Source organism: Ambystoma mexicanum, chromosome 12 (assembly GCF_040938575.1).
Source record: "Ambystoma mexicanum isolate Mex_15411 chromosome 12, UKY_AmexF1_1, whole genome shotgun sequence".
NCBI lineage: Eukaryota > Metazoa > Chordata > Amphibia > Caudata > Ambystomatidae > Ambystoma > Ambystoma mexicanum.
The window spans coordinates 1252009049-1252035690 of NC_090936.1; the positions used below are offsets into that span (position 1 = coordinate 1252009049).

Here is a 26642-nt window from a genome sequence, read left to right on the forward strand (position 1 = left end):
CTTTGCGGTCCAGAACTATTGTCATCGAGGTGCCCCGTACACCTCCGCCTTGCAGGACGCCGACGCCCCGACGCCGACGAGCACCGCTCGGACGAAGCTGCCGCCTCTTCGACATCGTTCTACCTCGTTTGTCGACGGACGTTCGACGCCCCGTGCCTCCCGCTTGAAAGGGAAGGCATTCAAGAAGGGCCGTCGATTCCCCGTCGCCGAACAGCGAGTCCCTCGACGTTTGTCGACGCCTTTTCGAGGAACTCGACTCCACCAGGTACATTGGGGGGGTAAAAACATTATAGGAGAAAATAAGACTTGCAGAGCAATATATGGACTGGGCTTGTGCTATATCTTTCTTTACAGGTTGCCCAGGTGGGGGGGATCTCCACACAGAACTGTGCCTAGTGGTAGGGGTCAGTATTCTGCCTATTGCTCAACCATCTTATTTTCTCTCCTCTCTCTATTGCTGGTTTCACTCTATTGGTCTGTGTGACATTGTACAGTATTGTTCATGCACTTCAATGAGATCTAGGGTGGTACCACTTTAGGATTGTAAATATTTGTCATTGTAGATTTTGCCGGAGTACAAAGTGAGTTATCATGATGAATGTACATAACCTTAACTATTGATTATATAAAGACTGTGTTCTAACCAATACAGAGTGTGGATATTCCTTTGTGGGGGCTTGGGGATACACTGTACTTAAGAACCAGCCTGCATCACCTCCTGAGAAGCTAGGCCTTGATTGCTCGACCATTGCTACCGAATAGAGAATCTTGGCTGGGGTCTCCTGTGCCTCTCCTCCACCATATAGGGAGTGGGAGTACAGACACCCCCCACCGGTCGTTGAGGCCCGTTCTCTCACACCCTGCTAGACTTCCTACCTGACAAGAGGGCGGAGGCCCTACAAATTCTATAGAAAGGCGAGGTGGCGTCGGATCACACCATAACGGTGGCAACGGACATTGCCGATACCAGATTTCGCCAACTGGGCAACTGAGTTTGCCTCCGACGACGAGGATGGCTCAAGGCGACAGACTTTAGCCAGGACGTCCATACCAGAGTGTTGGATATGCCGTTCGACAGGAACAACCTCTTTGGTAAGGCGGTGGACTAGTCCCTCCCGACCATCAAGACTGACTCGGAGACGGCCCGGGCCTTAGGGGTACTTCAACAACGACGGCCCTTTCGGAGCTCCGGAGGCAGACAGGGGGCCTCCAAATGATCCAGTGGTGGCTCTTCCGCTTACCGCCAGGCGGCCCGCTCCTCTTCCCAGGAAGCCTACAGAGGTCGTGGCAAGCAAGGGGGATCCCGCCGTCGTCGCCAAGGAGGCCAAGGCGGCAAGGCCGCCTCCAAGCAAGACTGACCCGGCCGTGTCGTGGGGCCCCCACCGAAGCACCCCGGTGGGAGGCCGGCTGACAAAGTTCGTCAGCGTGTGGGAGTCCATCTCCACCGACCGTCGGGTGCTGGACACCCTGCCCAACAGGTACTCGCTGGAATTCCAAAAGAAGTCTCCTCGCATTCCTCCCGTGGCCAGGAAGGAGAATCACGTCCCTCAACTGCTGTTGGAGGTAAGGGCGATGCTCAAGAAAGGGGCCATCGAGCTCGTCCCCAGGAGGCTCCGGGGCTCCGTAGTGTACTCAAGGTACTTCCTCGTCAGAAAGAAGACAGGCGGTTGATGCCCCATCCTGGACCTGCGTCGGTTAAACAAATACATCAAGGCGCAGAAATTCAGGATGGTCACTCTCCAGCATGTGCTGGGACAGCTGGCGGAGGGCGACTTCCTGTCGTCGTTGGACCTGGAGGACGCTTACTTCCACATCCCCATTCTGAAAGAGCACAGGAAGTTTCTCAGGTTCGTGGTTCAGGGACACCACTACCAATTCAGAGCCCTACCGTTCGGATTAAAGTCGGCACCCAGGGTATTCACCAAGTGCCTGGCACCAGTGGCGGTGCGGCTGCGCCTGCAGGGGATCCACGTCTACCCCTACCTGGACGACGGGCTAATTCGGGCAAGGACAAGAGAACTCTCCGTCGAGCACACAGCGAGGACCGTCCGGCTGCTCGCGGAACTGGGGTTCATCATCAACTACCACAAATCCCACCTGGTTCTGTCTAAAGTAGCACTGTTTCTGGCAGCGAAGCTCGATACAGTGGGACAATTGGCCTCCCCGTTGGAGGAGAGGACGAAGACCATCCTGGGCAAGGTGCGGCGTCTGCTAGCCACTGACGTGGCCAAGGTGAGGTCCATCAAGTCCCTCCTCAGGAGGATATCCTCATGCATCTATCTTGTACCCCTTTGCAGACTTCGGATGCGTCCGCTGCAGGAGTTCCTCGACTCCCGCTGGTTTCAGGCGGCGGGCTGCTTCGAGGAGAGGATCCCTCTCGACGAGGAGTTCCGTCGGGCGATCCTATGGTGGGGTATCCGTGCTCACCTCACTACAGGCACGGACTTTCAGACCCTGGCGTTTCAGGAGACGGTGACGACGGATGCCTCTCTGGAGGGTTGGGGGTCCCACACCGGAGACCTCCACGCAAGAGGCCTTTGGCTCCCGGAGGAGAGGTCTCTCCACATCAACATTCTGGAGCTCTGAGCAGTGTTCTGGGCGCTCAAGTCGTTCCTTCCGTCCCTCAAGGACAAAGTGGTGAGGATCTTCACCGACAACACCACCATGATGATCTACATAAGGAAGCAGGGGGGCACCAGATCCCCAGCCCTATCTAAGGAGGCCCAGGATCTGTGGCACTGGGCCGTCGCCCAGGGGATGTTTCTGGTTCCCTTCCACTTGGCAGGAATAAAAAACACCATTGCCGACTCACTCAGCAGGGAGCTGTGCTCGTGCCACGAGTGGGAACTACGTCAGGACCAGGTGGACCGGCTCTTTCGACGATGGGGCAAACCCCTGATCGACCTTTTTGCGACGGCGATGAACTCCAAGTGCCAGAGGTTCGCCAGCAGGTTCCCGCAACCGAGGAGCATGGGCGATGCTTTCTCGTTCCCCTGGGACGGCCTGTTTCTATACACGTTCCCTCCGTTGCCGTTGCTGCTCTGCCTCATCAACCAACTCAAGAAGTCCAGGTGCAGAATGATCCTCGTCGCACTGGCGTGGCTGAGGCAGATCTGGTTCCCAGACCTTCTGGACTTGTCAACGTCCCCACCGGTCAAGCTGCCGGCGGACGCGGATCTTCTCTCCAGTGAAGGAGGCGCCATTCTCCACCACGACCCACAGTCGCTGAACTTGCAGGCCTTGCTCCTGCAGCACTAGAGTTTGGAGGGTACGATATCCCGGCTGACTGCAGAGAGGTTCTTGCAAAAGCCTCAACTCTTAAGTGTTACGGTCATAAGTTGAAGAGGTTCTCTGTCTGGTGCCGTGCACAGAAGATTAACCTTCTGCGGATTGCGGCCCCTCAAGTACTGCCTTACCTACTGTCGCTGGCCAAAGCTGGACTGGCTCACGCCTCCATCAAAATACATCTGGCTGCCCTCTCCCGATATACCAGGACTACGGGACGGGCGTCCTTGTGGTCTCATCGCCTGGTGAAGGAATTTATGGAGGGACTATTCCGATCGTTCCCGGCGGTGAAGGCTCCTGCCCCGGCGTGGGAGCTTAATGTGGTGCTGACCAGGCTCATGGAGGCCCCATTCGAGCCTATGCATTCGGCGCCTTTGAAGTTCCTGTCGTGGAAGACAGTTTTCCTTGTGGCCATCACCTCCGCACGACGAGTGGGAGAGATCCAGGCCCTAACTTGCAAGCCTCCATACTTGACTTTTCATGACACGAGGGTGGTGCTGATGACGCACCCCTCCTTCATGCCCAAGGTGCCGTCGGACTTCCACTTCAACGAGCCCTTGGTGTTACCAGTTTTCTTCTCGTCGCCTTCGACGCCGGCCGAGAGGACTTGCTGGATGTAGTTAGAGCGCTGAAGTTCTACTTGGACCGCACAAAGAGTTTTCGGAAGACATCACAACTGTTTGTGAACTTTGGGTCTGTGAATCAAGGGAATGCTCTCTCGAAGACTTCCATTTCCAAATGGCTCTCCGGCTGCATCATGCACTGTCACCGGTTGGCAAACCGACCGCTGCCCGGCCGTCCGAGAGCCCATTCGACCAGAGCGATCACTGCTACCACGGCGTTCCTGTCTGGTGTGCCCCTGCTGGACATCTGCAGGACTGCTACGTGGAGGTCGACGCACACCTTCACAAGATTCTATTGCGTCGATCGGGACTCCAGGGAGGAGTCCAGGGTCGGCCAAGCAGTACTGCGCAACCTGTTTGTCTAAGGTGAGCCTGGTGAGGAGGTAAGAATTGCTTAATGTTGAGTTGGATGTAATGCTTAATGTTGTGCCTTTGCCACATCCCATGGTTGTCCATGGGTATACTGCTATGTATTTTTATTCATGAGCATGTGAATCCATGCCAGACCCCATGCTGGAGAAGGAACAAGTTACTTACCTGTAACTGTTGTTCTCCAGCATGGGTCTGGCATGTATTCACATGCAAACCCTCTCACCTTCCCCTCTGCGGCTCTTCACTTGGTCATACTGCCACTTTACGTGCTACCAAATCTGAGGATGGCTGCCGGGGAAGGGGCTTAGGGAGAGGGCAGTATGACCCAGAGATCAGTGATTGGTTACTACTAATAAAGACAGATCAGAAACGAAACTGATACTAATTTTTTCCTTTACCGAGGATTCCCAGCCTGACGACGGGGAATATTCATGAGCATGTGAATCCATGCCAGACCCATGCTGGAGAACAACAGTTACAGGTAAGTAACTTGTTCCTTCTGACACACCGACGGCAAATTCTGAGCCCGCCTCCTCCCCCTTTATTGCTAACAACCATTCTTTTTTAAGGATGTGCATGGATCTCCAGCGCGCTTCCTTGGGAGGAGAAAAATCCCTTCCCCTCGACATCCAACCTAACAACATAGCTGATGTCAATCTGTCTATCACACTGGACCTCACTACATTTTACACTTCGTCCAATTATTCGGACGATTCACGTGAGTCCACTTCTGACGATACTGGAAGGGTTTCGAGGCACGAACAATTAGCAACTTGCAGCAGATCAATACCAACAATGGAGCTGGCACTAGCTAAAGTTGTAGAAATTTTGATAGCAAAGATTGATGCTCTTTCAACGTTGATCGGAAATGTCTCACATCAGCAACCTGATTTTAAACAGATTCTGGCCAAAGTGGTTGATTTAATATTGAGTAACTCGCTGAACTTTGAAACAGGTGGGAAAGATAGGACACATAATGCCGCTGATCTACTGCCAAACATTGCTCCGGTCAATCAGTAGGACCGGCAGCAAACTGCTGCAGTCCCCAGGCCGAAGGCGCTCAAAGAAGCAATGTTCCATCAAAAAAACTTGGAGCAAAAGCCCACATTCTGAATGTATCCCCATCCTCGACTGGTTGGGACTTTGAGGAAATCAACTTTCCTGTTTCACTGCCGCTGTCGCTTAGATCTTCACATGCCACAAGGCAAAAGCCCACTCAACAGAAACAAAGGAATGTGTCACAAAGGCGACCGATAAAGGTCTTGCCTAAAAAAAAGAAACCGGTACCCACCAGACTCCAAAAAACATTGGTAATCAACCAGTTGCCCAATGGTTCCATTAGGGAAACTCACCTTTATTGCCCGATGGATAGATGGGTAAATCCCACCATACTGATGGCTGTGACTACTAGTCCCTCTCCTGTGAGTGCGAATTCAGTTGGCATTACGACCATGCCCTTAAGGCACGCCCCGGTTTCCCTTACTATTATACCTCAAATTGACTGTTGCAACGCCCCGAAGCAAACTGAGCAGATCGCTAGACAACAAGCCCCAATCCCAGTCCACCATTCCCGACAATCAGCAATAACTGATATTGACTATAATGAATTGGGCGATCTGGGGCAATGGGCATTTATTGAAGAACGATTCCCCACAAATATACGCCCATTCCTAAATCACTTTTTTATATTGGACCTATTTAGACAAACGGGCCAAAGCTAAATTAATCGCCTCTGCCGATATGTCTATTGAACTGCCTATAATTGAATGCGAACAAAACTGGGCTGTTAGGCAAGATTGTATGTAGTAACCCTGTGGGAGACTGCACCAGCCGTGCTCTATTGACAATAGGAACCCAACCTTTGGAATAGGCTGTACTACACAAGTTGGTAGTATGACTGAGCAGCCAGGCTTATCTCAAGAGGATATGTAGAAAAAGTGGGCCCTAGTTATGAACACTCCTGTGCTATGCTCCACTTTAAGTCATAGTTGTCCTAAAGTTTTTGCGCACGGTCACAGGTTGGTGGAGATGAAGCCCACACCTCTTGGCAGGTTTAGAACAGTCCTGGCTACCTCGCAATGGTTTGGTTTAGCAAATATGAATATATTATATACCTCCAGGAACGATACTGCTCCGCCTGGACTGTAAACGCAGCCGCAGGCAAATCCAGGACCCAGGACTGGCACCGCACAGTAATTACCCAACCCCAAGGGGACCACAAGCTAGGGCACCACCCCCATCAGACAATTTCAGACCTAGCCGTGATAAAGACCCCCCGATGTCGAAACACGTGTCAGCTGATCACCAAAAACACTACTTAGTCTACACTTTAATAAAATCTCACCCGAATCAACCGCACTCAGCGTGGGAATCCATATATTCATATTTTCCAAACCATTGCGAGTCAGCCAGGACTGCTTTTCTTATCTCAAGAAGGGTCAATGTGAGCTGTAGGGTTGCAACATAGAGGTTCACAGTGACAAGTATCCAAATAACACTTATATTCAAGGTTTCTTGATAAAAAAATTATTTATTAATTTTAGTCGGTTTTAAAATACGCCTTCTTTAGAAGGGAACAATATGCAACACTTAAAATACACTTCAAAATACACTCCTTCAGTTGAATAAAGTAAGTAGAGATGCCCTTTTGGGATAGCGCACAGATTTTCCTACATCCTGAGGTGGCTTCAATAGTTAGGAGACTGTGGACATTAATATATCACATTTCACACTTAAATGGTAATACTGAAGTTGTAGCAAAAAGGAAAAGGTTGGGGAAGGAAACAATGGTTAACAAGTTTCTCAAACAGGTACGCACTTTAGAATCCCCCAATGCAATGTAGGTTAACCTTTTCCAGCTATACAAGTAAGGTATGTATGACTTTTTGGAGGGACAGTTAAAAACAAAGTCAGAGGGTAAGAAGAGTCTACAGGGAGCCAGGACAGCCAATGTCAATTGAGCAAAGTCTGGAGGAGCTGAGGCACTTCTTGAAGATTAGCACAAAAGTCTGGCACAGCGTTAGTTTTGTTGTAAAAGGAAATTGCTGTTGGGCCACAAGCTGGGAGGCTTGTGAAGGGCAAAGCTGCAAGCAACTCTGCAAAAGGCAGCAAATGCAAGTCTGCAGTGCGAGCAAGCAAGCTACACACAAGAGTTAAGTACCCCTAGTTACAGTATCTTGAGTCTGAAGAAAAGGTTCCAGCTGGCTTCTGTTCCTGTTGTAGTTCCTGCAGATCCTGTTGTTCCTGGGCCTCAGTCATGGGGACAAGAGGGTGGGCCTCTGGGGACTCCTGCACTACGATTTGAAGGTCGGGAACGGGCCGATTTCACTAGCGCTCCTGGGTTTGGCTTCGACCTTGTAATACCACGCACTCTTCCCAAGATACTTTCTTCTGTCCTTTGTCTTCTTTTTATCAATCAGGTACTCAGTCCTCTGGCGCCACTGACCTCCCTGGCGCATGTCGTCGTCATCAGGCTTCTGCAGGTGTCCAGACTGCAATGGGCTCTTCCCTATATCTAACCCCCACGCTCTTTGCCTCCGCTGTCTTGGCCCCGACCATGGCTGGGAGGCTTGTACTGCGTGCAACGCGCTTACACTGCACGCGCTGAAGAACAGGTTAGCACGGTGGAGCGAGCTCTTCGAGAAGTTGCCTCCGGAGGACTTGAAGGACTTCGTCAGACATAGGTCAAGGCCCAAGGTGGGGGCCACTTTCCTCCATCGAACCCCGCAAGGCGGACTCCTTGATATTATATGGCATTTATAACGTGCCTATACACAAGTGTTTCAAGGTTTGAGTGGAAGTGAACCTTTCATGTTATCGCACTGGTACCAAGGCTATTTCAGCTACCAGCTACCTGGCCGAGGGATCATTACATCCTTCCGGGGGACAGTGCTGAGCTACCGCAAGTTTCTTTTACCGGGTGTACACCCGAGGGACTACGCCCTAGCACCGGCCAAATGTCAGAGGGGCACCTGCACGCAGCGCTACCGGCAATATTGCTGAGTGCAACACACCTACCAGGCCCCGTCCTCAGGTGCAGGGTAGGTCTCATGCTCCAGTCCATATAGACCTTTAGGAGGCCGGGCCCAGTCAGCCAAGCACCACGACTTCGGCACATGGCACGCAGCTCGACAAGATGGCCACCACGCCAGACAATATGGCTGCTCGTCCGATACTGCCCCTTGGAGCGGAGCAGGTGGGAGAACGAGGTACAAGGTGGGACTGGTGTCAACCAGGTACGTGGCTTACTACTTATCCTTAAGCATCGCAGGGCAGGTTTACCCTGCAACCATCTAGACAGAGTACGCCCCAGTCCCTGGTAGCCGCCCGCTACCCCATCATCACCTGCAACCCCACCGGCCTGCGAGGACAAGTTTTTTGAAGTCATTCCTTCTATGGCTCTGGCCTCATAGGCCCCGGTGCAGCCCCCGCTGCCATTGTTGGCTCCTTCAATTCTGGCTCTTCTGCCTCCCACAGTTCAGGTGGTTCCACACCAGCCATTTCTGCAGCCTCTGGCTCTGGTCCCCGCACCGCAGCCCTCTGCACCCAGGCACTCCTACACCCGCTCCGGACCAAGCCGGGGGGACTCTGGCTAGGAACAGTTCCCCGACACGTCACCCAAGGCCTTCCATGAACGGTTTGCAGGTTTGGCAGAATATTTGGGGCTTCCGCAACCCGAGGTCGAACAACCGGAGGCGGGGGTCCTGGCTGAAGTCCTTACTCTATGCCCCGCGGCTAGAACGGGGATTGCAATGTCGAAGGATGTTGTCGCTCTGGGCAAAAAGGGATGGAATAAGCCCCACTCGGCCCAGGTTGTCAATCGGCGCCTCAATGCCAGGTATAGGCAAATGGGGGGGGGGGGGGGGAATCCACTCTTGCTGTCGGCATACCCTCAACCGCACTCTTCGGTGATCGCTGCGACATCATTCTACTCAAAGCTTCAGTCGTCCTCGCCCATCTCGTCTTTGGCGCTGTTAGGCAAGTAGGAGAAGATCTTGGAAGCTTACGGAAAAAAGCTTTATTTCAGCGCCTCACTGCACCTTCGTCAATCCAACACGGATGCCATGCTGGCAGCCGTTAACCAGAGGCTTCGGCGGGAAATAGCTGACTTCCGTCCAGAACTTCTGGTGCAGAGCCAGGCACGCTTCAAGGCGGGGCTGGCGGAAGCCAAATTGGTGGCACAGGATATCATGGAGTCCACCGTGGCCCAAATTGACACCTCTGGCCGGGCCATATGCATCGCCACGGACATGAGGATGGCCTGGCTTCGGGCTAGTAAATTCAACCCAGACGTCCAGGAATGCATATTGGACCTTCTATTCGAGGGTGGCGACCTCTTTCACTCCACCACTGATGAAGAACTAGATAAAAAGAAAAACAGTTCTCAAACTGCAAAGTCTTTATTCTTACGAAGGCCACGCCCAAGGTGTACACCCAGTCGCATCAACGCCCGATAAGGGGCGGGTGTTCGGCGGGTTCCGGGGCTTACAAGAACAGAGGTCTTGACAACCTGACGGTTCTCCGAGTCTGCACCAGCGCAAACAACAAAGGGGGGGGCAAGGGCTTCTTTCAGTCCCCCTCCTCCGCAACAGCCTTAGTGGGAAAGAAGGCATGACGTGCCCCTTCTGGTCCACGTATCTCCGGTGGGGGCAGGCTTGCCCTTCACACACAGTTTTGACAGGAACTCAGAAGTTTGCGGACCCCTGGATCCTATACTACGTGTCCACAGGGTACCGTCTACCGATTCCTCCCTCCTCTTCTACAGATTGGGACAGCAACTCTGTTGGCGGAAATTTGTTTGCTCGTTAAGAGCCAGGCAGTGGAAGAAGTTCCAACCTCCCAGAGAGGCTTGGGTTCTACTCCAGGATGTTCGCCATACAAGAAAAGAACCAGGCTGGCCTGAGAGTTGTGTTGGACCTCTCCACCTTCCACCTCTCCCTCCCTCTTCAAAAATTCAAGATGGTCACGCCAGCACTCATAGCGGAAACACTGTGCAGGGGAGACTGGATGTGCTCCCTGGATCTGAAGGACGCTTATCTACACGTCCCTATTTGGCAACCTCATCCCTGCGGTTCAGGATCATGGCTGCCATTTCCAATACAGGTTTCTACCGTTCGGTCTCAACTCAGCCCCAGGGTATTTACCAGACTGATGAATGCACTGGCACCCTCCTCAGAGTCCAGGCCCACCACGTCTACCCGTACGTGGACGACTGGCTCATCAGGGCGAGATCTCTGGAGGCGGTTCATCACATTTCCTCCGCACTTACGATCATTCTACACAAGCTGTGATTTTCAACCACAAGAAGTCTCAGCGGCAGCCTACTCGGAGCCGGACCTTTCTGGGCCTCATCTGGGACACAATCTTCGAGAGAGTTTTCCACTCGGAGGACAAGATCAGGGCCATCAAGGGGGCCGCAAATCACTTCCTCATTCGAGAGGTGACCTCGGCCTGGTGGTACCATCATCTCTTGGGTATCATGGTAGCAGTTCTGCTGGCCGTACCACTCACGAGATTCAGGATGAGGAGATTACAGCTGCACTTCGCAGCCTTATGGAATCAGGAGCTGGGCTCCCAAGAGGAGCTTGTCAGCATTCCTCTGTCTCTCCACCCGGACCTCACTTGGTGGTCCAGGGACTGCAAACTGAGGACGGGAAAACCCTTTTGGCAGCCGACCCCTCAGGTCACCATCACCAAGGATTCCTCCCTGGAAGGTTGGGACACCCTGGACAACCACAGTGGCCATGGAGTCTGGTCCCTTCAGCAGCCGGAGTCTTGTATCAATTGGCTGGAGCTGAAAGCTATCTGGCTAGCTCTCAAAGCATTCCTCCCGCTCATCGGGGGCAAGGTCGTCCTCATCCAAACGGACAACTCCACCAGCATGTACTATGTCAACAAGCAGGGTGGCACCAGGTCCCCTCCCCTGTGCAGCCTAGCAGTCAGCATGTGGGAACGGGCTCTGGAGAAAAACATCTACCTGATTGCCATCCACCTCCCGGGGGAGTCCAACCTGGAAGCGGACAGGCTCAGCAGACTGGTTGCAGACAATTACGAATGGCAATTGACTGATCAGGTCCTGCTCTGGGTCTTAAGCAGATGGGGTCATCCTCGGGTGGATCTCTTCGCCTCCTGGACCAACAGGAAGTGCCAGCAGTTTGTGTCCTGGCAGGGGTTGGGAGACGCACTCCATATAAAATGGAATGGCATGACGGCGTATGCATTACCTTCTACACCACTGGTCCACAGGGTGATCTGCAAGATCAGGGAATCGTGTCACCTCTGCTTCATTCTGATAGCTCTCTGGTGGGTGGCCAGGCCATGGTTCTCAGTGCTCCTCAGCCTCTCGGACAGACCTCCCATTCACCTACCGCTGGGTGCAGCTCCCGTCCTCTCGCAGCAGGGGGGCAGAGTCTCCCACTCCGCTCCACCGAAATTAGCCCTCGCAGTGTGGTTCCTCAATAGGTCACACTGAAGCACCTGAGCCTGTCTCGGGCTAGCCTGGACATCATTCAGGGCGCCCGCAGCAAGGCTACTAGGAGCCAGTACAAGAGTAAATGGACTAGGTTCTGTCACTGGGCGGACTCTAAGGGGATTGACCCCCTTACTTGCACATTGGACGATGTGCTCTCCTTTCCTGCACACCTCGCTCACTCGAGCGCAGAGGGACACATGCCGCACCTACTTGGCAGCCATCAGTGCTTACAGGAATTCGGAGGAGGAGGTCTTCTCCTCCTCCAACCCGGTGGTGAAGCGACATCTGGCATGCCTCACCAGGCTCTACCCGCCCATCAAGAAGCCACACCCAGTGTGGGATCTCAATGTAGTGTTGGGTGCGCTGGCACACAAACCCTTCGAGCCAATGGTGTCATCAGACTTGTCACCATTAAAACAGCTCTGTTGCTGGGTCTCACCTCTGCTCGCAGAGTCAGCGAGATACAGGCACTGGTGGCTTCAGAACCCTACACTACGTTTCACAAGGATAAGGTGGTCCTGAGAACGCACCAGCGTTCCTACCCAAAGTAGTCTCTGCTTTCCATCTGAATGAGGAGATAGTCTTACCTTCCTTTCTCGCTGATACTAAGGACGATGCTCAAAGGGTCTTGCACTGTCTGGATGTCAGATGCGCTCTGAAATTCTATTTGGACAGGACCAAGGGCTTCAGCAAGTCAGACATGCTTTTTGTCACCTTCGGGGGGGCGGTCAAGGCCTGGGTATCGGGCATCCAAGGCCTCAATAGCAAGGTGGATGGCTTCGGCCATGAAGGAGGCCTATGAAAGGCAACACAAACCACTGCCAGCTAACATGCATGCCACGCTGTCGGGGCCAAGGCCATGACCATCGCGTTCCAGAGACCGGTCCCTTGGCAGGTCATCAGCAGGGCGGCCACCTGGGCCTCCCTTTCTGCTTTCTGCAAACACTACTGTTTGGACGCTGACTCCAAGTCAGACGCGGCTTTCGGACAGGCGGTTCTAAAGAACTTGTTTTCTTAAGGAGGGTCACCTCTCCACCTTGGGGCTACATTCAGTTGTAATCGCCCATGCAGTATGGAGGAAAGGTGACGGGACGTAGGAGTAAATAATAGTTACTCACTGTAGTGACTAACTTACTACTACTACTCCATAGTCCCCTTTCCTCCATACGTCCCACCATCCTCCCCCCTAATAATACTGGCGTCTTTAGGCAATGTTAATATTGTCGATGCGTCAATGGGGACTGAGTGGCGCCAGTGGGCGGAGTCAGGGGAGCACATGCTCCCAGGGCCGCGCCTCTACTTTTAAAGGGGAAGAAGTGTTTTTCTGGTGAAAAAGATTCCGTCTCCCGTCCCTAGTAAGGGACACCCATGCAATATGGAGGAAAGAGGACTATGGTCTAGGGGTATGTTAGCGACTACGGTGAGTAACTATTCATTTCAGCACCAATATTTTTTATTTGGTGATGTTTAGTGAGAGGTCCAAATTACTCAGGAATTCATCAATAGCCTGTAAAGCCCTCTGCAGGCCTATGGCGTTCATATTGCAGATGACATCTGCGTAATTTAAATGTGGCAATTTGACTTCCCCCAGCTTTGGCGGGTTAGTCCTCTCTAGCAGGCAACCATGTTCTTAATATAGAAACTAAACTGGAACAGCACGAGTACACAATCCTGGTGCAGCCCTCGATTTGTCTCTGTCCAACCTGTAAATGAACCAAGAGAATCCACTCACCTTAATTTTAGTCCCCAAATGGCGGGCCTCCAAGATGCCAATCAGGGGCAAGGGGTATCAATTATCGTTCAAGCTCTTCCACAAAATTGCCCTATTAGGAGGATCGAAGGCTTTGCTTACATCAAGGAAGGCCAGATACACCGGTCACCCCTGTTCCGTCGAATTACATATTGTTGGCCATGCTTGACGTCAGCCAGATCATCTTCGCGACCACTCTGCTAAGACTTACAACATGGGCTTAGAGAAATGGCATCTTAAAAAAATGTCAGACTGGCTTTAGGACACTCCATAGATGACATGTCTTGGTGGATTCTTGACACCATTCCTAAAAACCCATGTACGGGCTGCAACTTGTCAACACATAAAGCCAGATCGATACAATGCCTGGACACTTTGGAAAACGGCCTGCCCCAGTATTGGTAATTTGGCCATCTGACTCCAACCAGCAGACTCAGGCCCTGTTGTCCCCCTTATTTTTGGGTCCCATCTGTCTTCTCTTGTTCCAGACTTGGTGCCCGGCCCCAGATCTAAATATCTTACAGTGTGGTGACATGCAAGTTCCTCCTGGGTTGGTAGGGAGCTGTCAACTTGATGAGGTAGTAATCCACTCACCCGCACCCCCCTTCCACTGCACTCGGCACAGCCTATACTTCCTCACTACTTATGGATCCTATTTGATCCATTTAGGGGCCCTACACAATCTGCTTCCGTTGTGATATCCATCATTATCACAGCATATTGGCATAGTCATTTGCCTTTTATCACAGCATACGGGCATAGTCATTTATCTTTTCTCTCCCTCTCCAATATTGCTTCCACGCACATGCTGAAAGTTAGTTGTATCGATGTACGCCCCCTTGGGCAGGAAAGGGGCCGGCCCTCATGACGACCTTGTTGCAGGTACGCCTAGTCCTACGGTCCGTCGTCCTCCGTTCCGCGCTGCACATGACCTGTTTCGGCCGTCTCATGTGATTTTATTGTATTGGCCTCAGTAGACGCGTGACCTCAGTGCCGGCATAGCTACAAGTAACGTCCTGCAGTCTATCAGGTCAGAAGCTATCCCCTCGCCTCTGCCCACAGTGGTTTCCATTTCTCCCGTTATTCGGGGTCTGAGCACATGCCCAGGATCTTCAGCAGGCCGCCTTAGTACATATTGGTGTCGGTTCTAGTTTTTGTTTATTGTTGCTTTCCCTATAGGGATCATCCTTGCAGCCTGTCTCAGTGGTATGGTCGCGCTCCTTTCGCGATAGCCGTCACGGTCCCTTCTCCCTTCGGAGCTTGACTGCCTGAACCCACACCCACCGAGTAAATTACTTTAGGTAAGCCTATCACTCTGTATTTTCTGTCAACGTATATTGATTTCGTTGAGGCACCCCCCTTCCAGATATACGCTACCCACGGGGATGCATGACTGTGTATTTTGTATCAACATGCACTCTACGTTGTTGCTCCGGGATACCCTCCCTTCCATATACACGCCACCCATGGTGGGGTATTCATATTATGATCTAGCCCATCCCCTTTGGTAAATTGCTCCTTTGTTTTGCTGGCCACTGCATGCCGGTGTTCATATAGACCTTAGCCAGCACTTCTACGGAGTTATCAGCAAGCAGTCTTTGACTCTAGAGCTCAGCTACACTCTACAGGTGGCCGGCACCTATTCTCCATTCCAATCGCGCCTTGCCAGCATTTTATTAGACTTTTTCCTTGCAATATGTCCTTTCCTTATGTGTTCTTTTCTTCATCTGATCCGGTGTGGCGTCATCCTACAGACGCTGACCAGCAAAAGGTCAGCCAACACATCTGTATTCCTTGCCCTCCTTCCCCCATTTGTTGGGGTCTCCACTTCTACTTTTCACTGTAAGTGAACTTTGTTATGATTGAGTCCTCGGACACGGGCAGAGGGTAGAAGTGGCAGGTGAGGTCCGCACTTTATCTACACAAGGTGTGATCAGGTTGCAACACTGGACCACTATTCTTCATGGCTTTTCCATGTAGGTGATGGCACAGATAGTGGGTGGTGCAAATTCAATTTTTTTAAATTGTTTCTAGTACTTTCCTATCCTATAGGATTGTTTATGTTGGTTTTTAACTTGCTCTAAATGTTGACTTTTCCACATCCACAGTCCTCCAACCTTCCCTTGGGGGTCCTGAAGAAGGCGGCTATTCTATTCCTCTGCCGAAACAGACCTGGGCTGTTTTAGACCTGGGATGTGTCTATAGGCCAGATAACAACTTAACTTCTTACGGCCTCCCAAGCCTTGGTCTCTTCATACCTCCCCCCTCTTTCCTATTGATCCTGATATTAGATGGTGACACCCGATTCATCGCATTTCTTTGTCGCAGTTTAGCTTTTCTAAACAGAACGATGGTCAAGCACGAATTCTTTTATATATATTATTGATCATTACCAGTTTGTCTTGCGGATATTGTGTGTTTTAATTTGTTGATATGTGTTCTATATGCCCAATGCATTGTTATTGGTTGCATATTACAGAATACGGTTTTATGTCCATTGTCAAACTCCTATCTTTTTGTTTGTTTTTCCTTGAGAACAAATGTGATGCATACTGTTTATTGCTCATTGTATGTTTTGATTTTGAATTTCATTTGGTGGAATGAAATATCCCAAATCTATGTAGGACCTATTGGCCTGTAAATGAAAAGTTACAATTGGATTGTATCTCAGATTCATTTGATTGGTCTCGATTCAGTCCCTATGGCCACCCTTTTCATTGACTGTGTGGGTCACAAAATCAGATCTCTAATTGGTTCATTTGGGGACTAACCCATTCTTGTTTAGATCTTTACTATTCATGTTTCCCCTAAATGCTTTTGAGTCTTCCCTTTGGATATTTTTTAGGAAAAAGCATGGCGCAATAGACAACCTATTTTATGGGGCAAGCTTCAAACGATCTAAAAAAAGACTTGTATTGCTGCTTTGCCGACTTTAGTAATGCCTTTGATCTGGTCAAGCGTGATCTTCTGTGTGAAACGTTAAGGCGTTGGGGTATAGAGCCTGACCTTCTCTGCTGCATTGAGCTGTTCCATTCCAACACTACAGTCTCAATACAGCCAAGCTACTCAGGCATTTTAAGTAAACCTTTTGATTCCAACCGACGATTAAACTAGGCGGGTGTTCTTGCACCTACGCTCTATAACCGGTTTGTGGCCGATATGGCAGAGGTTCTTAGCTGTGTACAAAATGTCCCCCCTAAAATCAACGGCAAGCCTCGGTTATGCATGACCTTATCTTTGACAGGCCCCCAGTGGGCCTGCAGAGATCAAGGTGCATTGGCTGTATATGCAAAGGCTAATGGCATGGAGATAAACATCGCAAAAACACAGACCATGTGTCTGGCCAGCAGACTTCCCCAAAAACCTTCCTTTCATTGACATCTAAATGGAGAGCCACTGGAGACAGTAGATCAGTATAGTTTCTTGGGCTTTCCCATAAAATATAAATCACCAGACCACTTCTATGGTACCACTTCCACTCTAAAACTCTGGAAAAAATGCCTCAGTCAAACATTACATAGCCATGCAAGGGGGCTTAAACTCTGAAGGCTTACTATAGATCTATCGAGTAAGCATGGTCCCTAGTCTATCATGTGGTGTGGCAGTTTTCCCCTCGAAATCGGTCTTATGGCTTGACGAGATCGAGGGTAGAATACTGCGTAGTATTATCAATGTACAATCATCTGTCCCAGTGGCAGCCCTGAGATTGGAATGTGGGCCTAACTCTCTGAAGCCTACATGGCTTTTGCAAAGGTTGCGATTGTATTGCAAATTACCATCACCTTATGTGAACTCCAACCCTCTAATGCAACTGCTAGGAAAGTATTCTGGGCGATGAAGGGAAAAAATTATAAGCTCATAGATAAATTGAGGCAATCCTTGGTAGCTAGTGCTAACGATCCTCCAACGCTCCCGATATAGAGAATATACTTAAGAAAAAAATCAAGATGTGGGACAGGATCCAGGGTATTCACTATCTTGCCAGGAAACGAAGTTCTCCAGCATGGGGTCTGGCATGGATTCACATGATCATGAATATTCCCCGTCGTCAGGCTGGGAATCCTCGGTAAAGAAAAAATCATTATCAGTTTTGTTTCTGATCTGTCTTTCGTAGTAGTAACCAATCACTGATCTCTGCGTCATACTGACCACAGCCAATGACTGCCCTCTACCTAAGCCCCGCCTCTGGCAGCCATCTTCAGATTTTTACCGCACGTTCAAGTGTTGGGATCCTCGTGCTATTGCTATCGAGCGTTAGTGCTATTTTTCACGTTTTTTCTCAGAAAAATTTCTCTTTTTTCGGTCAAAAGAGCCTCAAGCTCCACCGTTTCTTCATCCGATCAACGGGGACCCGTGTCGGATTAGTCTAGGCCCCTCAAGGGTGAAGATTTCGTCGAGCCGCGCTTTTGGAGGACTCCAGAAGTTTCTCAGGCCCATCTCGAACATGGCCCAGGAGAAGGGAAGCTCGACGCCCGGAAAGCTGTTCAGGGTCTGCCCTGGATGCCAGCTTCAGAATGTCTTTAAATAGGACGAACACTCCCTTTGCCTTTACTGCCTACATGAGGACAAGACGCACGTGGAGAAGGACTGTGCATTTTGCGGCAATATGTCGAGCGGACCATGAAGGACCGCCATCAAAGTCTCGCCAACTGGCTGGAAGGAAAGAGCCCGTCAGGCAAGAAGAAGAAGAAGTAGTAGTCTGTGCGGTCTTCTAAGACCTTTGAGGGCACCCTGGCGACGGGGGTTCAACAGAAGGCCAAGCACCGCGAGTCCGCTGGCACCGGGAGCGCCGAACGGTCGGGCTCTACGGGCGCCAGGCAAGGGCGCATCTTCCCGGGCGCCATCAACCACGAGCCAACGCTCTGGCTCGGGTAAGAGGAAGGCCGAGCACCTGGAGAAACTCCTGGAGAGACCCCGGTCGTGCCCTAAGGCCCCATTGGAGGGGGAGCGAGGTGGTGACCCTCCCCCCAAGGAGAAGGCGGTGAGCGCACCTAAGGTGGTGAAAGCCTTGATCCATCCGGCCAAGGCCTCTATCGAGACAGTCGCGGCGGCCCTGGCTCAGCCTGTGGAGGCTACACCAGTGATGGCGACCCCGGGGCCCAGAATCTCCCTGCCACCGCGGAGGGAGTCCTCTTTCATGCCCATCGACAGGACCCCCGTGAAACCTCCGACGGAGAAGAAAAAGGGGGGGCAGGAGGTCGTCGTGGACTCGGCCTCAACCTCTGAGGAGGAGCTGATCGAAGTCTTCGGCCACGGCTCTGGCGTGGAAGGCCATCCTTTCGGGACCCCGACGTGGAAGACGGCGAGGGCGTTGAGGATGCCGACGGGGCTCCTGATCGCCCGTCGGATCTCCCTCAACCAGTGCCGCAAGACAACTCGGCGGCCATTTTGTTGGCTATACAGTCCTTATGCTCGGAGATAAGGACGAGACTGCCGTTACCACCAACGGAGGAACCGCTCCCGACGGGGGACCCAGAGCCAGGCCCTTCTGGGAGCCCTCCCCCTAAGAGAAGAAGGATTCATCCTCCACCTCCTTTTCAGCCATCGCGCCCTGTTCAGCCCTCCTCCCCGTCCACGGCACGTGGGGATGATACGGGGACTGACATGGCCGCGACGGCTACAGACGACGAGGATCTCCCGTCGTCACCTCCCACCCGGGCTTCCCCGCCCGACGAGATTGGATCGTTTCACTCCATGATCGCCAGGGCATCCAAGCTTTTCCAGCTCTGCCCGGAAGAGAAGGAAGGTTTCCTTTATCAACGGTGCGAGACCAAGAGGAAGACGGTCCTCGCTGTACCTCTACTAGACGATATTTGGGATGAGGGACCCATCCACAACGCCGGCTAGAAGGGATCGGTACGAGAAGAAGTACCGGGTCCCGGACGCGGCCCCCTTGTGCCTTCGGGCACAGCCGACCCCGGACTCGGTCGTCTCTGCGGCGGCCAGGAAGAAAGCGGGGGGGGGGCGCGGCCTCTACGTCAACCTCCCCGCCGGACGGCGAGGGAAAGAAATTAGACACGATGGGACGCAGAGTCATCTCGTCGGCAGCGACGACGATTAAGGCGGCCAACGCCTTGGCTTTCGTAATCCGCTACGACAGGGAGTTGTGGTACAAACTGGCCCCCCTGCTGGACTTCCTACCAGACGACAAGAGGGCGGAAGCCCTAGAGATCTTGCAGGAAGGAGAGGTGGCGTCGGACCACGCCATTATGATTGCGACGGACATCGCTGACACTGGATTTCGCCAGTTGGGCAACGGCGTGTGCCTTAGGCGGCGTGGATGGCTCAAGGCTACTGACTTCTGTCAGGACGTGCAAACCAGAGTCTTCCGTTCGACGGAAACAACCTGTTTGGGAAAACAGTGGATGATTCCCTTCAAGCCATCAAGGCGGACACGGAGACGGCCCGGGCTCTTGGGGTTCTCCAGCAACGGCGGCCGCCCTTTCGGAGCGGCGGAGGCAAACAGGGTGCCTCCAAAGGTTCCAGCGGCAGATTTTCCACCTACCGTCAAGCGGCCCGTTCGTCGTCACAGGAAGCTTACAGGAGACGAGACAAGTCAGGCGGACCCCGCCGTCGTCGCCAAGGAGGACAAGGCGGCAAAGCCTCGTCGAAGCAGGACTGAACCGGCCATTGGGTCGGGCCCCCACCGAAGCACCCCTGTGGGCGGCCAGCTGGCGAGCTTCGTCAGCGTGTGGGAGTCCATCTCCACCGACCGTTGGGTGCTGGACGCCTAGCTCAGGGTCACGCGCCCACGTCCTGGGTCAACTGGAGGAGGGCGATTTCCTGTCGTCGTTGGATTTGGAGGATGCCTACTTCCATATTCCCATCCTAAAGGGACACCGAACGTTTCTCAGGTTCGTGGTCCAAGGGCGTCACTACCACTTCAGAGCCCTTCTCTTCGGATTGAGGTCGGCACCCAGGGTGTTCACCAAGTGCCTCGCACCGGTGGTGGCGCAGCTGCGCCGAGAGGGGATCCACGTCTACCCCTACCTGGACGACTGGCTCATCCGAGCAAAGACGAAGGAGCTCGCCGTGGAGCACACGGCAAGGACCATCCAACTACTCACGGACCTGGGATTCTCCATAAACTACGCCAAGTCCCACCTGGTGCCCGCGCAATACGCTCTGTTTCTGGGAGCGAAGCTCGACAGTGTCGCTTCTGGCCTCTCCGTCGGAGGAAAGGACGAGGGCCATCTTGGGCAAGGTGCAGCGGATGCTGGTTGCGGACGCGGCCAGGGTGAGGTCCATCAAGTCCCTCCTCGGAATGATGTCTTCTTGCATTTATCTCATCCGCCTGTGCAGGCTCCAGATGCGCCCGTTGCAGGAGTTCCTGGACCCGCGCTGGATCCAGACGACGGGCAGCTTCGAGGAGAGGATCACACTCGACGAGAGTTTCCGACGAGCGATCCGGTGGTGGGGCACCCGCGCGCATCTGACGGCGGGCATGGACTTCCAGATCCCCGGCCACCAGGAGACAGTGACCACGGATGCCTCCCTGGAAGGGTGGGGAGCGCACACCGAAAATCTGCACGCGAGAGGCCTTTGGCCTCCGACGGAGAAGTCCCTCCATATCAACGTCCTGGAGCTCCGTGCAGTGTTTTGGGCCCTCAGGTCCTTTCTTCCGTCCCTCAAGGGCAAGGTGGTGAGGATCTTCACCGACAACACCACCACCATGTTCTACATCAGGAAGCAGGGCGGTACCAGATCCCCAGCCCTGCCCAAGGAGGCGCAGGATCTGTGGCATTGGGCCGTCGCCCAAGGGATGTTTCTGGTGCCGTTTCATCTGGCAGGGATAAAAAAACACCATCGCCAACTCGCTCAGCAGAGAGCTGCGCTCGTGCCACGAGTGGGAACTACGACAGGATCTAGTGGACCGCCTCTTCCGACGGTGGGGCACACCCCAGATCGATCTGTTCGCGACGGCGACGAACTCCAAGTGCCGGAGGTTCGCCAGCAGGTTTCCCCAGCCGAAGAGCATTGGCGATGCTTTCTCGTTCCCCTGGGAGGGCCTGTTTCTATACACGTTCCCTCCATTGCCATTGCTGATCCGGCTCATCAACCAGCTCAAGAGGTCACGGTGCAGGATGATCCTCGTCGCACCTGCGTGGCCGAGGCAGATATGGTTCCCGGACCTTCTGGACTTGTCAGCGTCCCCGTCAATCAAGCAGCCAGTGGGCGCGGATCTTCTCTCCAGGGAAGGAGGCGCCATCCTCCATCACGACCCGAAGTCGCTGAACTTGCAGGCCTGGCTCCTGCAGCATTAGAGTTTGGAGGATACGACATACCGGCCTACTGCAGAGAGAGGTTCTTGCAAAGGCCACGGCGTCCTCAACTCTTAAATGCTACGGACACAAATGGAAGAGGTTCTCTGTCTGGTGCCACGCACAGAAGATTAACCCTCTACGGATTACGGCTCCCCAGGTACTGCCGTACCTTCTGACGCTGGCCAAGGCTGGACTGGCGTACGCGTCCATCAAGATTCATCTTGCTGCGATCTCCCGATACACCAGAACCACGGGGCGGACGTCTTTTTGGTCTCATTGTCTGGTGAAAGAATTCATGAAGGGACTGTTCAGATCTTTCCCGCCGGTGAAGGCTCCGGCCCCGGCGTGGGAGCTCAACGTGGTGCTGACCAAGCTCATGGGACCTCCGTTCGAGCCTCTGCACTCGGCTCCGTTGAAGTTCTTGTCGTGGAAAACAGCGTTTCTTGTGGCCATCACCTCCGCACGAAGAGTGGGAGAGATCCAGGCCCTTTCCTGCAAACCCCCGTACTTGACATTTCACGAGGGTAGTGCTCAGGACGCACCCCTCCTTCATGCCCAAGGTGCCGTCGGACTTCCACCTCAGCGAACCCTTGGTGTTGCCTGTTTTCTTCCCGTCGCCTTCGTCGTCGGCCGAAAGGACTTTGCACTCGCTGGATGTGGCTAGAGCGCTGAAGTTTTACGTGGACCGCACGAAGTGTTTTCGGAAGACGTCACAACTTTTTGTGAACTTTGGACCTGTCAATCAGGGGAAGGCTCTCTCAAAGGCCTCCATTTCCAGATGGCTCTCCGGCTGTATCATGTAGTGTCATCGGTTGGCAAACCGACCGCTGCCTGGCCGTCCGAGAGCCCATTCCACCAGAGCGATCGCAGCTACCACGGCGTTCCTATCTGGTGGGCCCTTGCTGGACATCTGCAGGGCTGCTACGTGGAGGTCGACGCACACCTTCACGAAATTCTACTGCGTCGATCGGGATTCCAGGGTCGGCCAAGCAGTGCTGTGCAATCTGTTCGCCTAAGGTGAGCCTGGTGAGGAGGTAAGAATTGCTTAATGTTGAGTTTGATCTAATGCTTAATGTTGAGCCTTTGCCACCTCCCGTGGTTGTGCATGTGTGTACTGCTATGTATTCTTTATTCATGAGCATGTGAATCCATGCCAGACCCCATGCTGGAGAAGGAACAAGTTACTTACCTGTAACTGTTGTTCTCCAGCATGGGTCTGGCATGGATTCACATGCGAACCCTCCCGCCTCCCCCTCTGCGGCTCTTCACTTGGTCATACTGCCACTTCACGTGCTACCAAATCTGAAGATGGCTGCCAGAGACGGGGCTTAGGTAGAGGGCAGTCATTGGCTGTGGTCAGTATGACGCAGAGATCAGTGATTGGTTACTACTACGAAAGACAGATCAGAAACGAAACTGATACTGATTTTTTCTTTACCGAGGATTCCCAGCCAGACGACGGGGAATATTCATGAGCATGTGAATCCATGCCAGACCCATGCTGGAGAACAACAGTTACAGTTAAGTAACTTGTTCCATACAATGAGCATTCGCACCAAGCGTTTAACTCTAACTGCCCAAGTATATATCTCAAAAAACCATGCTCAGACGATCTGAGGCGCTTCATATTGTATCTCAGACTAAATATCTTGCCAACCAGAGAATATCATGGTTCCTGGCAAGGCATTCCACTGGCAGACTGGCTATGCAGATGGTGCAAATCTGATATTGAGACTTGCCGTCATGTGCTGACTGGGGGCCGGGCCTTAAACCCCAATACATAAGAGGTTACAGCTCATTGGTAAATAGTCTCGAGCATTGAATTGGAACAATCCTGGGCAACCTTATTTGGAGCAAACTCGGTGGTCGTAACTGCTGCAGCACACAATGTTTAGAAGGCGGCATTGTAGTTACTGGAATAGAGGCAGCAGAATGATTGATAGATTGGGTTTTATAGTTTTAACTGATTGTTTTTAATGTTGTCTACACGTTATGGTGAATTTTTAAACTTAGTTTTATCTCCTTCCTTTTTAACTCCTTTCTAAGTGTTTTGTAATTATTTCTGTGCTTAAGGTTTGTAAACACTAACCAGATGCACAATAAAGAGAGGAAAAAATAATTTATCAACCCAAAATGATTTTCTAAAAGACAAAGGGCGCTGTGCGTCGAAGGCGTCGAGCCGATGTCCCTCGAAGGCCACCATCGAGGGTGATGTCATTGAAGGGCATATATAGCTCGCGCAGCGCCCGTTGGCCTCAGTTCTGTTTTTCGCTCCTCTTGAAGCAGAGATGCCCATAAATACAGGCATGACAGTACTCGGCCTTGGTGGAACGGAAGCTGTAATAGCATGGGAAATTCTACTGAGCGGTAGGTTGGGAGGGCGATGAGGAATACGTGGGAGGAACATCCAGTTGAAAGAAAGTTACCAGGGGTAAGTAACTTGTTATTCGAATGGATTGTCTCCGCACACATATTCCTCATCTTTGACAGACTCCCAAAGCAGTATTATGATTGGAGGAGGGTGTAGAATTAGAATTTAAACATTTTCAAGGGCAGAACAAAGTACTGCTTTGCCAAATGTACCATCAGGAGTATGGGAAGTGTCCAGACAGTAATGTTTTGTAAACGTGTGGATGGAAGTCCACGTTGCAGCCTAACAGTTATTTCTAATTGGGACACCCCTTTGAAGGGCTGTACATTTAGCCATGCCCCCTGGTGGAATGAGCTCTCAAACCTTCAGGAGGGTCTTTACCTGCTAGTCTGTAGCATTCTGATATCGTGAGGGTTATCCACTTAGTCAAAAAGTCTGTTTGGAAACAGCCTGACCTAGTTTGTGTCCTGTGTAACCAATAAAAAGTTGGTCATCCACTCTGTTTGGACAATCTGGACATGTGAAAGCGTAAATCTCTCCTAGGGTCCAACCTATGGAGTCTTTCCTCTTCCTTACCAGGATGAGGTGGAGAATAGAAGGAAGGCAGGCCAATTTCCTGACCCAAATGAAAGTCTGAAACAACTTTTTGTGAAAAGGAGGGTCTTGCCCTCAGAACAACCCTGTCCTTCTGGAAGATGGTAAAAGGTGGCTTGCATGAAAGTGCCTGCAACTCGCTCTCTCTGCGGGCTGATGTTAGAGCTATCAATAGTATTGTCTTAAAGGTTAACAACATTAACTGGCATGTGTGCAGAGGTTCAAAAGAAGCACACATCAGGAATTTCAAAACCAGGTTAAGGAACTTGGAAAGGAGATGGAGGGCACACATTAGTGGGCCCTTTAAGAATTGAGTCACCAATGGTATTTTGGAGTAGGAGCATTCCTCAGAGTGCTTAAGATCGACAGTGATGCCAAATATCCTTTAATGGTGCTTATCTGAAGGCCCAAATTAGCTAATGGCCGAAAGAAACACCTCCATCACGTCATCCGGGAGGTCCCAATCCTTGTACCACAGCCTTTCAGAAACCAAGCATGAAGGTTGAGAGTTTTGAACTCTGGATGGAGAATCTCTCACTCTCTCACACACACCGGAGGACAGATGGACATATCCAGAAGGTCTGGGTACCACATCCTCCTGGCTTTATCCGGAACAATTAGGATCATATGTTTCCAGAACCTTCACAATCTCCTGATTACATGAGGAATAACTGGGACTGGAGGAAACTCCCAGTCCACCATGAATGCGTTTCCTTGAGCTCCTCTTGGAGGAAATTCCCTGGAGCAGTACAATTGGCACTTCCTGTTGACACTGGTCGCAAACAGATCTACTTGAGGGGTTCCCTAAAAGGGCGAAGATCTCTTGAAGGACTTCCTGAGCTAGTTCCCACTCGTGAGAGACTGTGCTCTGCCTGCTCAGAGCATCCGCCACCTTGTTCTCCTCTAGGTGAACTGATAGGGAGATTACTTCTTGAATTGCCCAATACCATAGCTGCATTGCCTCTCTGCACAGTGGTAGTGACCTTATGCCCCCTCTCTTGTTGTTAGTGCATGGCCACTGTGTTGTCCGTCATTATCAGGACAGTCTTTCCCCAGACAGAGGGCAAGAAGGCCTTCAGCGCTAGTCTGATTGCCCTCAGCTCCAAAAGATTGATGCGCAGCTGGATGGAGACCAAAGACCTCTGATTGTCAATGGGCTCCCCACCCTGTGCGCGAGGCATCTGTCAATACTGTTCTCTCCAGCCATGGTTGCCAAAAAGGTTCTCCTTTCAGAACATTTTCCTCGCAGGCCCACCACAGAAGATCCTGTGAGACCCTGGTTGGAATCTGAAGTCGGTCCGACATCTTTCCTGAGAATTGGGACCATTGTGTTCTTAGAGCCCATTAAAGGGATCTTATTCTCAGGCAGAAAAATGCAAGATGCCATGAGGGCGGTAGACTGTGGGCATTCTGGAATTTGGTTACCATATGAAGAATGTCTCGAGCCCTCCCGTCAGCGCGCTCTTTCCCAAGGATGTATCTAGGGGGGGCGTGGCCAGCTACGAGACGATGCAGACGTGAATCTGCACCGCTCCGCGAGCCGCCACATAATCCTGAAACATCCTGCCTGATTTCGACAAGATGGACCAAGAATAAGCAAACGTACGGAATGCGGATGATCTGCTCTACATCCTGGTGAATTTGGGGGACAAAACGCATACGTGAGGAGGAGAAACATCGACTCTGGTCTGAGGCCACGTTTTGAAACGCTGCTGCAATCAAAATGGCCGCCGCGTATCTCCTGGGCCCTGGCCGGGCCGTACAGTGAGCTGCAACCACCCCTCGCGAGGTATGAGAGGACGGCGCTAAAACCGGTGACTCGCACTTGACTGCAATTTGACTTTCCGCCCCTCAGCACGCATTGTCAAGCGTGGGGCGGCGCGTATTGACAGCCAGTGTCCGCCGTCGGACA

The 26642-nt window shown here is 52.2% G+C and overlaps 1 protein-coding gene across 4 annotated transcripts in view; it reads left to right on the top strand.

Moving 5' to 3' along the window:
* WASHC4 (WASH complex subunit 4) overlaps nt 1-26642 on the top strand; it is a 1230387-nt gene that overhangs the window by 624935 nt on the left and 578810 nt on the right. The window lies entirely within an intron of this gene.